Source organism: Vulpes lagopus, chromosome 11 (genome assembly GCF_018345385.1).
Source record: "Vulpes lagopus strain Blue_001 chromosome 11, ASM1834538v1, whole genome shotgun sequence".
Classification (NCBI taxonomy): domain Eukaryota; kingdom Metazoa; phylum Chordata; class Mammalia; order Carnivora; family Canidae; genus Vulpes; species Vulpes lagopus.
Window position 1 is genome coordinate 100,556,105 of NC_054834.1, and position 18,496 is coordinate 100,574,600.

At 37.1% G+C, this 18,496-nt stretch overlaps 1 protein-coding gene across 1 annotated transcript in view; it reads left to right on the forward strand.

Moving 5' to 3' along the window:
* Positions 1 to 18,496, forward strand: part of AGPS (alkylglycerone phosphate synthase) — a 132,104-nt gene that overhangs the window by 677 nt on the left and 112,931 nt on the right. The window lies entirely within an intron of this gene.

Here is an 18,496-nt window from a genome sequence, read left to right on the forward strand (position 1 = left end):
CGTGTGCTGGATGCTGGGTCTCTTGCAATTGGCGCAAGCCTGGGTGGTGTGGCTCTTGGAGGAAGGTGCTGACGGGGTGTCTGTGGGGCAGGTGTGCGTTTGCTGAGGGGCATGGGCCTTGACTTTGAGGGAGGAGAGTGAGGGGTGGTGACAAGCAAAAGAACAAAACAAAACAAAAACAACTTCAGAAGCTAACTAATGATTCAGACTGTGGTGGTGGCTGCTGAGCTCCGGTGTAACTAGAAGCTGAAAGCCCCTTGCCTGTGGATGAGGATGAGATCTTGACTTAGTACTTTTTGGAGAAATATTAGGCGCTGTTGGGAGCTACTAGAACAAACTCTTTTCTGAGATGTGGCCCTTGTCATGCGGATGAACTTTCAGGGTGAGAGAAAGTGTGGGTAATGTTTCATGGGTGCTTGTCCATGTGCCAGAGACTGTTAAATCTATTACTTCTTTTACTCCTCTCCAAACTCTGAGGTAGGTACAATCATCTACGGATGAACGAGTAGGACATTTAGAAGTCTGTTTCAGATTCCCAAATACATCTTATTAACTTGAGGGCCAAATTCTTAGCTTGTACTACTTATGACGAATTCATTCAGTAATTCCGCATCCATGAGTCCTTCCTCTGCCGGGTGTATACTCTGCCAGGAATACAGAGACTTAAAAATGCAATATTTACTTAAGGAGCTAACAGCCTAGTAAGGTAAAGGTAGAATACGGTGTGATAAGAAATTTAGCTGGTGACCATAACAAATGGTCACTTAACCCAGTTTTATTTATTTATTTTATTACTTTTTAAAGATTTTATGTATTTATTCATGAGAGACACAGAGAGAGAGAGGGAGGCAGAGACACAGGCAGAGGGAGAAGCAGGCTCCATGCAGGGAGCCTGACGTAGGACTCGATCCCGGGTCTCCAGGACCAGGCCCTGGGCTGAAGGCAGCGGGCTAAGCCGCTGAGCCACCCAGGGAGTCCCCTTTAACCCAGTTTTAGATATGTATGTAAGGTGGAAGGCTTCCGGGAGTAAGGATTGAGTGGATCTTGAAGTTTGGTTTGGAAGTAACCTGGTGAAAGAGAAAAGTGTTCTTGGCAGAAAAACAATGTGTTCACAGGTAAAGCAGTGAAAGATTAGGAAACTGGTTGAGAGTTCAATGTGGTAGGAGGAGCTGAGAATAATAGAGGGTGAGGGTTGGAGGCAAGTCTTGTTTGCAGGATTTTATGTGAGGGTAAAACATGATTACATTTACCTTTTAGAAAGGTCCCATTGGGGACTGAATTGAAGAAGGTTAAGCAGTTGAATGTATAACGGCTGGGAAGGAAGACCTGAGTTTGAATTTCCACTACACAGTTCCAGTTGCATGACCTTGGGCAAGTGTCACTTAACCTTTCACAGAGCTTCAGTCCCTTGTCTGAAAGTGATAGTAATTCCTGCTTTGAGTGTTGCTGTGAGAATTCAACGATACAGAGTTAGGTGATCAAGGGCTTAGTGCATTGCCAGTTACATAACCCTTCACCAAATGAAATTATAGATGCAATTTTCATGGAGTCCAAGGACAGAGAAGTCATTTAGGAGACTCTTACTCTAATGACAAGTATTGCCATTCTGAACTAAGGCATAATATTGGGAATAGGCAAACCTATTTGAAAAAATAATTAAGACGTAAATTTTTTTTAAAGATTTTATTTATTTATTCACAAGAGACACACAGAGAGAGGCAGAGACTCAGGCAGAGGGAGAAGCAGGCTCCATGCTGGACTGGATTCCAGTCACGCCCTGAGCCGAAGGCAGAGGCCAAACCGCTGAGCCACCCAGGTGTCCCAAGACTTACATTTTTTAACTTGTTTCCTGAATGATTGGGGTGGGGGGTGGATTCAAGGATCACATCTTGGCCTCAGGCTTCACTTGATGTTATATTAGCCATCACTGGGTTTAAAACTTTTTTTTTCCCTAAATGGTTTCAAGTACACTTATGTGTATTTATTTGTATGTATCTGCATGATTGTACATTTATATGCATGTTCACGTTGTTAGAACTAAGTAAGTACATCAGGTGTTCCTTATTGTTAGATTTAGGGGCCTTGGTCTGCAGCAGCCAGAGAAATATAGTAATGTTTATAAGGTACACTGGGGTGATGAATGAGGCTTCCTATGGCTGAAGGTGACTGCTTTATGTGGTTATTCTATAGACAGAAGCCACAGCTGTAACTTACTATTGGCATAGATTACACCTTGTAGAAAGCTCCGGTCTTTCATTCAGAGTTAGGTGTGGCTAGTGAGAAAATCTAGTCCTGTTCAAATATTTTGAAGTTTGAGTCAAAATATGAGGGAACATAAAAACTTGTATTATATGGAACATCAAAAGCTCCCTTAGAAAGTGATCTACTTACTATATTGTTAATGGGGAACCAAGGTCTCCCTTCAACTCCTCCTGCTTAGTTGGGCCTCAGTTTGCCAGCAGCAGAGCTGAGTCGAAAGGGAAGACAAATGATGAAGCAAGGAGCCAGGGTTTAATAGAATTTGAGTGTGACTGTATGTCACTTATTTGGAATCACTTGGTGATGTGTGTTATTTGTATAACTCCTCTCTGATTACCTTGGATGATGTAATTAGTTGTAATTTTTCTAACTCATGGCTAGTTATCATTATGGAGTTGGAGGAGTGACTTTTTGAAACTTCGTGTTTTCATTTTCTTCGTAGGATAGTCATGCATATGTTAATCTACCCAATGTTTATAGAATAATTGCTTTATGACACATAATGTCCTAAGGACTGAAGGCAGAAGGATGAATAATTGTCCTTGGCCTTAAGGAATTCACAATAATAAGGGATATACACATTCCAGCACAGTTTGAGTAGAGCCGCTATAAATATAGGTACAAAGATAGCACAATGGAAAGGAGAGTGATTATCCTTGGGGTCAAGGGAAGCCTTCTGGAGACGTTTTAAAATATGGATGATGGTGTGGCAGGTTGGTTGGATGGTGAAGAGAGTTCCAGGCAAAGGTATTAGCATATGGCAAAGCAAGGGGGCATGAAAGTGCATATATATTTAAGTAACTAAACAATTGGTAGAGGTGGAAGTGAAGTAAAAGGAGGAAGGCACTGGCAGGTCACGGAGGCCTTGACCTGGTGGTCGTCAGTCCATTCCTTCATTCACTTGCTCATTAATTCATTCATGTGTGACTATTTCAGTGCTTGCTATGCACCATAAAACAGTGGACAAAACCTGTCCTTAAGGACTTATTTTCTCGTTGGGGCGGGGATAGCAAACAAACAAGTAATATAGTATGTCAGATGGTGATAAATGTAATGAAGAAAAATGAAGCAGTCAAGGGTCATGGCAAACCTCTGAGGCAGTTAACCTGGGAAGAGACTTGATCAGATTGGGTTTGCGTTTGTATCCAGCTACACTGTTAAGGATGGACTGGAGAAGGATGAGGATGCACATAGGGAGACCAGTTAGGGAGCTGTTGTAGCAGAACAGATGAGAAATAATAAAGGATTAAATCAAGGTGATGGCAGTGAGAATAGAGGGGGAAAGATGGTTTTGAGTTTTGGAAATTAGTGCATTAGGTAATACATAAAATTATGTGACTATATGTCATGGGAATTTGGAGACAACGATAATAGAAAATGGATGGTAAGAGTCCTGAGGAATGTGGACTTTTAAGAGGACTGGCTGATCACAACCTGTTGTACTTACCATGTTGGTCTCCTCTGCATTCTTGGAGTTCTAGTTACTTCTATCCAGGAACATATATTCTCATTATTTGAGGTTGCTGAGCAGAGTTTTGAGAGTGATGGTTTACTTTTGGACCCTCTGTTTTTCTTTAAGTTGCATCTTACTCAATGAATAGTTTCTTTTAGATTCTAAAAATCACAGTGTATGTACAAATTAAGTATGTGACATTTTTATGCCTCGGTTTTGGATTTTTTTCAGTTTAAAAAAGCTATTGTAATGTTAAAAAACGAGAAGAAAAAAAATCCCTTGTGACATCCGTCCCTCTGCACTGTTAACGGCTTTCCCAGTTGTGGTTTGGGTTAGTCAGAATTGTTCTATGGCAATTTTTACAGAAGTTATAAACTCTTCTGCTAGATCAAAAGAAGATCTTTAATTAATACTGCTACTAATTGCTTAATTTACTTATACTACCGTTTATGCACACCATTCTTTAAAAAAAGATGTGTTATTTAACATGTACTAGAAGCTTTTTTTTCAGGAGGAAAAAAGTTAACATCTTGTAAATGTTTCCTAGGAGGGCATCTTTGTCATACCAGGTTTCAACCATTTGTAATTGAAGAGATCATGATTAAATACAGTGTCATATAGCTAAGGCATTAGCTTATATTGTACTTACTGAATAAATTATAAGATGTATGATCCTATCAAAGTGAAATTCATAATTTTGGAAAATGTTATGCTTGGTTTTAAGAAATAGACCAGTGTATTTCCTTCTGTGAGTGAATTTTGCTGTTTCATTTGTGAGAAAATAATGTTGAGAATAAAATGGAAACATACTTCTTTTACGTTGCAAGTATCATTTTGGGATGGACCACATTTTCTGCAAATAGACTTCTTTATGTCAGGAAGTTACTTACTATAAAGCCACCTAACCCCCAGTCACTTAATAAAAATACCTAGGAAAAGTTAAATGATCTCTTTTTAGGCTGCAGAAGAATGGAATGCTGTTGATGAGATACTTTATGGAACACTTTTTTTTTTTTTGCTTTTCATTTTTTTTTAAAGATTTTATTTATCTATTCATGAGAGACACATGGAGAGAGGCAGAGACATAGACTGAGGGAGAAGCAGGCGCCCTGCAGGGAGCCCAGTACGAGACTCTCTCTCCCAGGAGATCATGACCTGAGCCAAAGGCAAGATGTTCAACCACTGAGCCACCCAGGTGTCCCTACGGAACACTTTAAAAGCAAATGTTAAGCAAGTATTACTCCTTTCAGTTTTATTTTCTTATTATTGAGAAGAGAGTTTCTGTTGTTCTACAGATTAGTATGTTAATTTCAATTCCAAACCAAATCAAAGTATCCTGAGTAGATTTTACGCTTTTGACATGAAGTAGTAATCGCCCTCCCTTCATTAGTACTCTTTTTATTTGTTAGGCTTTAGGAGTAATATTTAATTTTATCACTGCCCCACATCTGAGTTCAGAATCAATTGAAAAGACATAAGAGTATAGATAGGTGGAGATAAAAATGTCAGCTTTATTACAAATAAAGCTTGTTGGAGAATATGGCTTAGATCTGGACTACCTAATAGTCACCTTGGATTGGATAGACTCAGTCATAGGTAATACTGGACTACAGAAGGCCTCCCCTGCAAGGGCAGAGCCAGCTCCAGTAAGCCTTGTACATGGCCCGGAGAGAGACTGCAGTATAACCACTTTGTATTTGATAGATTCTAAGGCCAGATAAAAGGTTGACCCCAGTTGCTTGGTGCTTCTCAGAAATCACTAACCAGATAAATCGCTCCTTCCATGAGAAGGGATGACTGTGTGACAGTTGGGGAGAGGCAACCAGGATAGTTACTCTTCTGAAGTCCCTCCAGATTGGAAGCTGGATGTCAGAAAATGGAGGTATTGCTGGTATAGTTTTGGATAAATTAGGGAAAAGGCTGAAAACTTTATGGTAGGTAAATAGTCTTCCACCTGCATCATTTGCATGTGACATCCCCATTGCCTACTGAATATATTTATCCAGAGTTTACTGGTTAGGACAGTTAAGGTCTTCCAGGGGAGCAAATCGGCCTTTCTAAGCCTTGTATTTGGTTGCTACCTACTACCTACTCTAGCTGCATACCAGAATTGTTGCTATTCCTGGGACATGTCCTTCCTTTTCCCTTTTCTTTCTTTGATATGTTCATGTTTCCAAAGTAAAGTATACATAGTACTGGTAGTTCTGGGATAATTTGGGGGTGGTATGTGGCTTACAATCTTACTTGGGTAGTTATATGTTTGTATACATACTTATTTTTTTGTTGTTAAACTTTATTGAACTATTGCATAACTTATAAATGTGCAGGTTATAAGTGTACAGCTTAATTACTTTTCACAAAGTGAACACATCTATCTTATGTATTTAGATTAAGAAACAGCATTACCAGTCCCCAGAAGCCTTCTTCATGTCCCTCTCCACCTCCCACCAGGATACCAGTACCTTGAACTACATAGTTTGGATTTGCTTGTTTTGAACTTTATATTAGTGCAGTCATGCAGTGTGTATTCTTTTGTGTGTGTCTTTTCCCCCTCATCATTATGTTTGTAATACTCATCTGTGTTGTTATGTCTAGTTGTATTTTGTTCAGTCTTACTGCTGGATAGTATTCCATTGGGTGAATATATACTGCAATTTATTTTTTTAAAGATTTTATTTATTTATTTGAGAGAGAGAGTGAGAGAGAGAGAGAGAGAGAGAGAGAGCACGAGCAGGGGAAAGAGAAAAGGGAGAGGGAGAATCAGACTCCCCTCTGAGCAGGGAGCCTGACTTTGGGCTCAGTCCTAGGTCTCTGGATCATGACCGGAGCCCAAGGCAGACTATTAACTAACTGACTGAGCCACCCAGGTGCCCCATTCAATTTATTTATTATATTAAGGATGGGCACTCAGGTGGTTGCTAATTTTAGGTTTGAATAGTTATTTATTGATTTTAATATGAAGTGCTTATCTAACTACTGTTTTTATAGATATTGTTGCATAGAAATTGGCTAAAATAATTAAAATAGTATTTAGTATACGTTATGTTCAATTTTCTTAAGTATATCATTTATTTGAGGTAATAAAATGCTCCTAGGTACTAGATCATTCATGTAAATATTAAACTGGCTTTTAATTTTTATTAATCTTTAAAGATTTTATTAGAGTGAGCAAGAGAGAGTGCAGAGCACAAGCCAAGGGAGGAGCTGAGGGAGAAGCTGACTCCCCACTGAGCAGGGAGCCCAAAATGGGCATTCCTTAAGCTGACTTTTTAAGCACTGTGACCTTAAAGTCTTTTCAATGTTCAAATGTTATTTATAAACTTACAAGATTTCAGCTTAGAATTACAATTCTAAATCTATAGCTCAGTTAGTTACACATTTTGAATTTGAATTTGTTATAAGCCAGTCATTCGTACAAGCCAGATCCTCTTAAATTTTGTAAGTATATAAAAGATCAGTTTCTGCATAGCTCTCTTATACAAAAACATTAACATCTGACTTTGATTCCCTTCTCAAGCATTTGTATATTTAATTCTAAATCTTTTTATAGTTGAAATATGCTTACTCATTAAGGAAGGCTGTTACCATTCTAGGGAGCTGCAGTTACTTTTGACAAGGGAGTTTTGCATCTTAGATGAGATTTGAAGCTATAGGTATCTTATATCTAAGACAATTTTTGTATTGCATGTAATATTTGCCCTTGCAGGCATATCTGAAGTTACCAACCAGGGATTTGAGCTAGGATGCTGACCAAATTCTTGTCGGCAACTTCACTGGGCCTCTCCAAACTCTATTTATAGTTGCCTTATCAGTGACCTCCTATCATCAACTGGGGTGTGTTCATGTATTCTAGGACCTTATAATCAAATAATGTGAATTACTTCATTTGTTATATTCACAGTTTGCAATTCCCACTCAGATTGTTTATATGGTTGGATTTTGCATTTCTTCATCCTGAACTTTCCAGGAATCCAGCATTAGGGATATTAAAATAATACTCACTTGAATTTGGTTCTGTCAACTCAAAGTTCATAAATCAACACTGTACTAGAGCTTTCTGTGATGCTGGAAATGTTCTATAATCTGCTGTCCAATATGGTAGCCACTACCTACAGGTGGCCATCTTGACTAAGGAGCTGAATTTTTAGTTTTTTTTTTTTTTTTAAGATTTTATTTATTTATTCATGAGACACACACACACACACACACACACAGGCAGAGACACAGGCAGAGGGAGAAGCAGACTCCGCGAAGGGAGCCCGATGCGGGACCTGATTCCGGGACCCCAGGATCATGCCCTGGGCTGAAGGCAGGCGCTAAACCGTTGAACCACCCAGGGATCCCCCGAATTTTTAGTTTTATTTAATTTTAATTAATTTCTATTTAAATAGGCATATGTGGCTAGTTATACCGTATTGGACAGCACAGCTGTAGATTGAAATCTAACTCATTATCTGTCCTTTCTTATTTCTATATGAAGTTACTTTTCTGGGTTTTCTTTTCATTTTTTTCTTTTAAGATTGAACTCTCTTTTGAATTAATTTATTCAAATAATTAATTCTGTTAAACACCTTAATCTCATCTGATCTTCACAACCTCCCATAATACAGATTAGTAACCAAAGTTTGTAGATGTTTGCCAGAAAAGTCACTTGCTATAGTAAGTGGTAGGGTTTAGATTTGAATCCAGATCTTCTATCTCAAGTCTAGAACTTTTTCCTTGATACTGTGCTACCACTAGTCTCATTTTTTTTTCTTACAATCTTTCTCGTATCCACTTTGTGCATTAAACAAGTTTTTATTGGTCATTTGTGTTCAAGGTGCTTAGGCTGCATCAGTGAACAAAATGGACAAAGATCTCTTTTCTCATGGGACTTACTACATTCTGATGGGTGAAATAGATAATAACATAGTAAATAAATCAATTACTAAGTGTGTTAGAAGGTGATAAGTGCTATGGAAAAAAGGAAAAGAACAGAGTAAGGAGGTAGGGTTCACATTTTAAATAGGATTTCATTGGGGAATGTAACATTTAAGCAAATATTTGAAGGAGATGAGAGTGTTAAGCTGTATGGATATCTAGTTGAATGAGCGTTCCAGGCACAGGAATAGTATGTGCAGATACCCTAAGGGGAGGCACACATGTGTTGTTTTAGGAGAATAACAAATGTAACTGGAGTCAATTCATAATCCTTTCACCCCTACACTGTTTTAAGTGTGTACCTTTGAAACCTTAGCTTCTGATTTAATGTCTCTTGTTTTAGTCAAGGTCTTTTATTTATGCTACATTTTCTAGCATCTACAACTTTCCTTGTGCTACTCTCTGGAAGATCTGCTTGTTTGACACCAGGCTTCAGGGTCTGTGTATTTTGAGGATCTTTCTGTTTTTGAGAATTGAGGGGAGGTGATACTGGGCTATTATCTGTTACCTCTTCCTCATGATTTCTCATATTATGAATAGTAACTCTAAAATCATTAAATGTCATGCCATGTAATAAGTAGGCCTGGAGCCTTTGATTCATTTAAATCAGTTAGATACCCTCCTGACATCTTTTTACCTGTTTGAAACTTCATTTACCCAAGTTTGTTGGCAATTTCTTCAGTATTTTCGATGTGCTAAGCACTGGGGAGGAGTAGCACATGTTTCTGCCTTATGGGATGTGTAGGTCTACTAAGGAAGTCTCATTTGTTTTCTCTTACTGCAGGGTGCTAAGTGCTATGATAGAGGCAAGAAGGGGGGAAGAATGATGACTGGTATAGCAATGGAAGGGCATCTTCATTTCAAAGAAACATAGATTAGAAAGGTGGGGGAGTACTACTATTTTATATTAAGGTGCTATGAAAATTCTTAAATCTGAGGGTAAAAACATTGATGAGAGTATTTGGATGAGAACAGAATCAGAAGAATTAGAGTAAGAGAATGTGGACAATATAATAAATAAAGTTTACAAAACTGGTATGACAGTTGGTTGTAGTAATGCTGGGGGCTTTCAGCTACCTGGATAACTTTTAGAAGTCTTATTGTGAGAGCAATATCTGGCAGTTAATTTACAATTAAAATCAGAGGGTACATAATTGATGCTGAAATGTTATACATTTTACTTAAGAAAACAACAGAAAATAATAATCAAAATAAGGGACTAACATTGAAAATAATAAAGAGATAACTACTATAGCATTTTGGCATCTTTTAGTTGTGGCATATGTGTGTAAAGTCATGCTGTGATTATGTCTTGAAACCACCTTTTTCTTTTTCACTCAGTATCTTGTGTATAATTTTCTTTTTTTTTTTTTTTTTAAGATTTTATTTTATTTATTTGACAGAGCAAGTACACAAGCGGGGGAGTGGCAGGCAAAGGAAGAGGGAGAAGCAGGCTTCCTGCTGAGCGTGGGGCTCAATCCCAGGACTCTGGGATCATGACCTGAGCTGAAGGCAGACGCTTAACTGATTGAGCCACCCAGGTGACCCTGTGTATAACTTTCTATGTCAAGAAATATTAATGGGCAACTTTACCTTCAGTGACTCGAGTACTGCATTATATGTAGGTACTACAAGTTCAACCAGTACAGTATCTTTTTTAATTGTTTCCAATCTTTCCCTATTTATAAAGATGCTGTGACAGACTTTTTTTTTTTTTTTTTTTTACAATTAAGTCCCTAAAAATTTCCTTAAGGCAAATTTTTAAAAAGGGCTTTAATGGGTTAAGGAGGATTGGAATACATTGTTCATTCATTTCAGTGGGCAGAGGCAGAAATAAAGCACCGCTGCTTGTTTGGATTTAATTTTGGCCGAGAAAAAAGAATAGGAAATTATTGGAATCCTATGAGAAAGACTCTTGTCATGTTTGAACAGATTTATATCTTATAACTTAAGAAAGCAGCTTTCCAGAAATTCACATAAAAGAAAATGAAATGTTTTGGCCTGAGTTGCTAAGGGGAAACCAAAACATGACCACAGAGAGCCTAAGAAATATTGCTTAATTTTGCCTTGGCCTTGGAAGTGATGAGGAGTGAACTGAGGCAACTGGCTTAGATGTTCCAGTTTAAACCACTTACTGTTATCAGTAAATATTGTACACTTCATGCTTATTCAGATGGCTCATACTGTTTGGTCAAATCGTCCTATATCACGTGATGCACCTTAAGCATTATAAGGTCAGCAGTTTTCTTTTTCTCCCAACACATATTTTGAAAAAAATTAAAACATATTGAAAAATTAAATTTTATAATAAATTGTTTTATACCAACCACCTAGATTCCATCATTAATATTTTACTATGCTTGTTTATCATGTATCCATTAATTCATCCTTTTCTCCATTTAGTAGTAGTATACCTTATTTTTGATGAATTCTAAAGAAAATTAGTTGCTTCATTTTGAAGTAAAATCTCCTATATTAGCTTTCACTGCTATTGGGGGAACTTTTTTTTAATTTAAATTCAGTTTGCCAATATACAGTATAACACCCAGTGCTCATCACGTCACACACCCTCCTTAATGCCTATTGCCTAGTTACCCCCATCTCCCCACCCCACTTTCCCTTTGGGGGAACTTTTAAGTTATTGTCTAACTCTTCAATCTCCATTTTCACATTTTCAATTATTGCACATTTTTATCTGGGAATGTCTGGGTGTTTTGACATAGTGATAATCTCTTTTTGAAATAAAATTTTAAAAATTTATTATTTTTGAAGTAAAAGGTTCTACTTTTGTGCTTTTATATTGATCTTGATTTCCAGATAGTATTTTGTCTGCTTTGTCTTTGCAAAAATATTTGTAGCTTTACAACATGATTATTAGATCACTAGTCTGATTTTTGCTTTATTTCCAAGTTCTTACCTGCCATCTGCCATCATTTTCAGAAAGTACATTCTAGTTTGTTATGTCTGTCTTCAGATTTTATACAAGTGGTAACCTTTTTAAAGAATGAATTCTTATTTGTTTGTATGTGTGTTAATTAGGACTTTCATTTACAAGTATTAATTTGAGCTAAGTGAAGAAAGAAAAGGGAAATTTATTTTAAGAGTACAGAGGGACCAAAGAACCCAAGGGCAGGAGTGGAGGTTAGTCTCAGGATGGAATTAGAACTAAAAACCAGAAAGCCATCAGGTTTCTTGCTAGCATCACTTCTTGCTTGTATCTGCTGCATGTTTCTCTAAGCAGATCAGCCTTTTGGCTCTTCTGTTCAAATAGTAAAATATGGTAACCCCTCTCCTCCACAATATTCATTTAGCAAGTAGCAGCAGATAATTGAATCCTCTTTTTCCCAATAGCTGGGTCACATGTCTACATTGTTCTAACTAGCTATTGTCTGGAAAGGAGTGGTGGTGATCTTAGTAGAAAAATAGCTGCCCAGGCAGCTAAATGAACTGAACTAACTCTGGTTATCATACTTTGAAATGTGTCACAGCCAGATCATCTCATCTTTTTTAAGGATTACTTCCCCACAATATTGCTCCATGAGTTATCCTATTGTTTTCCTATTTGGTCATCTATCTTTTTTTTCTTTTTTCTTTTCCTACTTGATGATGATTTTTTAAAAATTAAAATATAATTAAAATACAGTTTCAGGTATACAATGTAATGATCCAATTCAATACATTACTCAGTGTTCATCAAGATAAATATACTCTTAATCCCTTTTATTTCATTCATCCCTCTGTCCACCTCCGTTTGGCAACCACTCTTTGTATTTAAGAGTCTATTTTGTCTCTTCTTTTGTTTCTTAAATTCCACATATGAGCAAAATCATATGGTATTTGTCTTTCTCTGACTGATTTATTTCACTTAGCATTATACCTTTAGGTCCATTTATGTTGTAGCAAATGGCAAGGTCTCATTCTTTTTTATGGCTGAGTAATAGTCCGTTATAATAATATAGCACATCTTCTTTATCCATTCATCTATGAATGGACACTTGGGTTACTTCATATCTTGGCTATTGTAAGTAATGCTTCAGTAAACAAAGATGCATGTATCTTTTAGAATTAGTGTTTTTCTTTTCTTTGGGTTAATACCCAGTAGTAGAATTACTAGATCATATGGAAATTCTATTTTTAATCTTTTGAAGAACCTCTGTATTGTTTTTTCAGAGTGTGTGCTGCACCAATTTGCATTCCCACCAACGGTACATGAAGGTTTCCTTTCCTCCACAGCCTTACCAACACTTATTCCTTATGTTTTGATTTTAGTCATTCTGACAAGTGTAAGGTGGTATTTCATTGTGGTTTTGATTTGCATTTCCCTGATGATTAGTGATGATGAGCATCTTCTCATGTGTCTGTTTGCCATCCATATGTCTTCTTGGAAAAAGGTCTATTCAGGTCCATTGGCCATTTTTTAGTTGGATTATTTGGGGGGACGTTGGTGTTGAGTTGTGTAAGTTCTTTATATATTTTGGATATTAATCCCTTATTGGATATATCATTTGCATTTCTATTCACTGGGTTGCCTTTTTTTCTTGATAGCTTCATGTGCTGTGCAAAAGCTTTTTACTTTGGTATAGTACCAATATAATTTAATTTTGCTTTTGTTTCCTTTGCCTCAAGAAACATACCTAGAAAAATGATTTTACAGCCAATGTCAAAGAAATTACTCCCTGTGTGTGTGTGTGTGTGTGTGTGTGTGTGTGTGTGTTTTCGGAGTTTTCTGGTTTGAGGTCAGACATTTAGATTTAGGTCTTTAATCCATTTTGTATTTATTTTTTGTGTGTGGTTTAAGAAGGTGGTCCACATTCATTCTTCTGTATGCAGCTGTTCATTGTACTCTGTACCATTTGTTGAAGAGACTATAATTTCCCCCATTGTATATTCTTGCCTCCTTTGCCATAGGTTAATTAACCATATACGCATGGGTTTATTTCTGGGCTATTTATTCTTTTGATCTATGTGTCTGTTTTTGTACCAATGTAATGTATTGAATTAGATCATTATACTGTGTTTTGATTAGTACAGCTTTGTAGTATATCTTGCAATTTGGGATGTTATACCTCCAGGTTTGTTCTTTTTTCTCAGGATTGCTTTGGCTCTTTGGAGTGTTCTGTGATTCTACACAAATTTTAGTATTATTTATTTCTAGTTCTTTGAGAAATGTTGGTATTTTAATAGGGATTGCATTGAATCTGTACATTGTTCTGGGTAATATGGACATTTAAAAAACATTGGGGAAAAATTGGGTCTTCCAACCTGTAAGTGTGGAATATTTTTCCATTTGTGTCATCTTCAGTTTTTTTTTTTTTCATTAGTGCTTTATGGTTTTAGGAATACAGGTCTTTCACCTATTTGGTTAAGTTTATTCCTAGGTATTTTATTCTTTTTGGTGTAATTGTAAATAGATTATTTTTCTAATTTCTCTTTCTGCTCCTTCATTACTAGTTTATAGAAATCAACAGGGTTGCCTGGGTGGCTCAGTTGGTTAAGCTTCTGCCTTCGGCTCAGGTCATGATTCCAGGATCCTGGGATCGAGCTCTGAGTTGCAGGGAGACTGCTTCTCCCTCTCCCTCTGCCACTCCCTCTGCTTGTGGTCTCTCTCTCAAATAAATAAATAAAATCTTTAAAAAATGCAACAGATTTCTGTGTATTAATTTTGTATTCCGCGACTGAACTGAATTTATTAGTTCTGAATTTAAAAACTAGTAGTTTTTTTATGGAATCTTGAAGGTTTTCTATATATAATAGAATGTCATCTGCAAACGGTGTAAGTTTTACTTCTTTCTTACCAATGTAGATGCTTTTTATTTCTTTTTGTGGTCTGATTGCTGTGACTGGGACTTCCAGTACTATGTTGAATAAAAGTGGTAAGAGTGGATGTCCTTCTTCGTTCCTGATCTTAAAGGAAAAGCCCTCAGTTTTTCACCACTGAGGATGATGTTAGTTGTGGGTTTTTCATCTATGGCCTTTATAATGTTGAGGTATGTTCCTTCTAAACCTTCTTTATTGAGAGTTTTATCATGACTGGATGTTATATTTGTCAGTTACTTTTTCTGCATCTGTTGAGATGATCACATGATTTTTATCCTTTTTCTTATTAATGTGATATATCTTGTTAATTGATTTGAAAATTTTGGATCATCTTTGCATCCCTGGAATAAATCTCAGTTGATCATGGTGAATGATTTTTTACATGTATTGTCGGATTTTATTTCCTAACATTTTGAGGAGTGTTTTTGCATCTGTGTTTATTATCTATTTTCTTTTTTGGTAGTGTTTTTCTCTGGTTTTAGGGTAATTCTGGCCTTGTAAACTGATTTTGGAAGGTTCCTTTTTCTTTTGTTCTTTTTTTTTTTAAGATTTATTTATTTATTTTAGAGAGACAGTGTGCATGAGAAGGGGAGGGGCAAAGGGAGAGGAGGAGAGAGAGAATCTTAAGCAGACTCCCTGCTGAGCCACACGTAACTTCTTCTTCCTCAGCCCAACACCCCCTCTGCTTGTGCTCTTTTTCTCTCTGTCAAATAAATAAATTAAGTCTTTTAAAAAAATAAATTTTTGGTAGAATTCACCTGTGAAATCATCTGGTTTTGGACTTTTGTTTGTTGGAATTTTTTTGATTATGTGTTCAATTTCATTACTAGTAATTATTCTGTTCAGATATTCCATTTCTAATTCAATTGTGGAAGATTATGTTTCTAGGAATTTATTTTTATCTTCTAGGTTATACAATTTGTTGGCATATAATTTTTTACAATATTCTCTTATAATCCTTTGTATTTCTCTGGTGTTGGTTGTTATTCTTAAATTCTGATTTTATTTGTACTATTTTTTTTTTTTTTTAGATTTTGTTTATTTATTCATGAGAATACACAGAGAGGAGAGAGAGAAGCAGAGACACAGGCAGAAGGAGAAGCAGGCTCCATGCAGGGAGCCCAATGTGGGCCTCGATCCCGGGTCTCCAGGATCACACCCTGGGCTACAGGCAGCGCTAAACCGCTGAGCCACCTGGGATGCCCATATTTGTACTATTTTTTTTTTAGTGAAATCTAGCTAAAGATCTATGAAATTTGTTTATCTTTTCAAAGAACCAGCTATAGGGCTGGTTTAGTGGTAATGAACTCCTTTAATTGTTGTTTGAGAAACTCTATCTTTTCTTCTATTCTGAATGGTAATCTCATTGGATAGAGTGTTCTTGGTTATAGATTTTTTTCCTTTCAATACTTTGAATACATTATTCCCCTTCTTTCTGGCCTACTAAGTTTCTGCTGAAAAATCAGCTCATAGCCTTGTAGGATTTCCCTTATATGTAACTGTTTTCTGTTGTTACTTGTTTTATTGTATTTTTGTAGTTCTTCTCTGTTCCTTTCTTTTATTTTCTTCCCTTGTGGTTTGTTGGCTTTCTTTAGTGTTATGTTTGAATTCCTTTCTTGGGGCACCTGGATGGCATAGTCAGGTAAGTGTCTGACTCTTCATTTTGACTCAGGTCATGATCTCAGGGTTGTAGGATTGAACCCCATGTGGAGCTCCGCACTGCTGAGCATGGAGGCTGCTAGGAGTTCTCTCTCTCTCTGTCTCTTACCCTCTCCTGTTGCCCCTCTCTCATTCTCACTCTCTTAAAAAAAAAAAAAAAAAAGAGTTCTCTTTATTTTATGTGTATTCTAGGTTTTTATTTTTAGTTATCATTTAGGTTCACATGTAAAACATCTTATGTGTATAGCAGTCTGTATTAAGTTGATGGTTGTTTTAGCTTGAACCCATTCTTAAAAGCACTAAGCTTTTACTCCCTCCCATATTTTAGGTATATGATGCCATACTCTGCATATTTTTATTTTGCAGAACCCTTGACTGAATTGTGTAGATGTAATTGACTTTACTGCTTCTGTGCTTTAACTTCCATATTAGTTTTATAAGTGGTTAATCAACTTTACTTGTTCTCATTTGCCTGTGAAATTTTTTTCCTTTCAAAATTTTCTTACTCATTATAGGTTTTCTTTCCACTCAAAGAATTCCCTTTAACATTTCTTATAAGGCTGGTTTAGTGGTGATGAACTCCTTTAACTTTTGTTTGAAAAACTCTTTATCTTTCCTTCTATTCTAAATGGTAGTCTCATTGGATAGAGTGTTCTCGGTTGTACGTTTTTTTCCTTTCAGTACTTTGAATATGTCATTCCCCTCCTTTCTGGCCTATTAAGTTTCTGCTGAAAAATCAGCTCATAGCCTTGTAGGATTTCCCTTATATGTAACTGTTTTCTTTTCTCCTGCGGCTTTTAAGATTTCCTCTTTATCATTACTTTTTGCCATTAATTATGTGTCTTGGGTTCATCCTGTTAGGGACCCTCTGTGCTTCCTGGATCTGGATGTCTGTTTTCTTCCCCAGACTAGGGAAGTTTTTAGCTATTATCCCTTCAAATAAGTTTTCTACCCCTTCTCTCTCTCTTCTCCTTCTGATATCCCTGTAATGCGAATGTTGTTACACTTGATGATGTGGGTGAGTTCCCTTAATCTATTCTCAGTTTTTGTTTTTGTTTTGTTTTGTTTTGTTTTTTCCTTTTTGCTGTTCTGCCTAGTGGCTTTCCATTATCCTGTCTTCCAGATTGTTGATCTGTTCTGCCTTGTTTAATATCCTCTCAATTTCCTTTGTGTATTTTTTTTTTTAAAGCTTTTATTTTTTTTTTATTTATGAAAGTCACAGAGAGAGAGAGAGAGAGGCAGAGACACAGGCAGAGGGAGAAGCAGGCTCCATGCACCGGGAGCCCGATGTGGGATTCGATCCCGGGTCTCCAGGATCGCGCCCTGGGCCAAAGGCAGGCGCCAAACCGCTGCGCCACCCAGGGATCCCTCCTTTGTGTATTTTTGTTATTCAGTTCATCTCTGACTTTTATTTTTTTAATTTTTTTTTCATTTCTGACTTTTAAATATATATTTCTGTATCGTTGTTGAAAGTCTCACTGACTCTTTTCTCAAGTTCAGTATCTTTATAACTTACTTTGAATTCCTTATCGGACATATAACTTATCTCCATTTCTTTCTTTCTTTCTTTCTTTCTTTCTTTCTTTCTTTCTTTCTTCCTTCCTTCCTTCCTTCCTTCCTTCCTTCCTTCCTCTTCTCTTCTCTTCTCTTCTCTTCTCTTCTCTTCTCTTCTCTTCTCTTCTCTTCTCTTCTCTTTTCTTTTCTTTTTTCTTTTCTTTCTTTTCTTTCGTGGAGCCTGTGTGGGGCTTGAATTCACGACCCTGACATCAAGACTTGAGCTCAGATTAAGAGTCAGATGCTTAACCGACTGAGCCACCCAGGCACCCCTAACTTATCTGTATTTCATTTCGCTCTTTTGTGTGGCTTTGTCTTCTTCTTTCATTTGGGACATATTTTTCTGTCTCCTCGTTTTGTTTAATTCTCTGTGTTTCTATGTATTAAGAGAGTCAGCTATATCTCCTAATTCAGAAAGTAATGGCCTTATAAAGAAGAGATCCTGTGGTACCCTGCAGTTCAAAGTCCCTTGTTCATCAGAATCAGGTGCTTCAGGGGTGTCTCCTGTGTGAGTAGTGTGTGCTCTGTTTTGTGGCTGAGCCTCGTTTGCCTTCAGTCCACTTGGTTGCAGTGGGCCATTTGCCTTTTGTGGATGCAATGGGCAGGGTTTGGTCCTAATGGTGTTAAGGGACAAGTCTAGGGCCACTGCAAGCTTGTGGTTGGGTAGTGTCAGCAGTCCCACCTGGTGCCTGCCCTCAGCCTGGGGCTGTATTCATACTGACCTGCAGGTTGCTGTCCCCACACTGTCCCTGAGAGGCTTTCATTTGTGGACATTGTGGGCAGTTAGACCAGATAGATGCCTTCTCCCAGTCCAGGACTAATCAGAAGGGCATA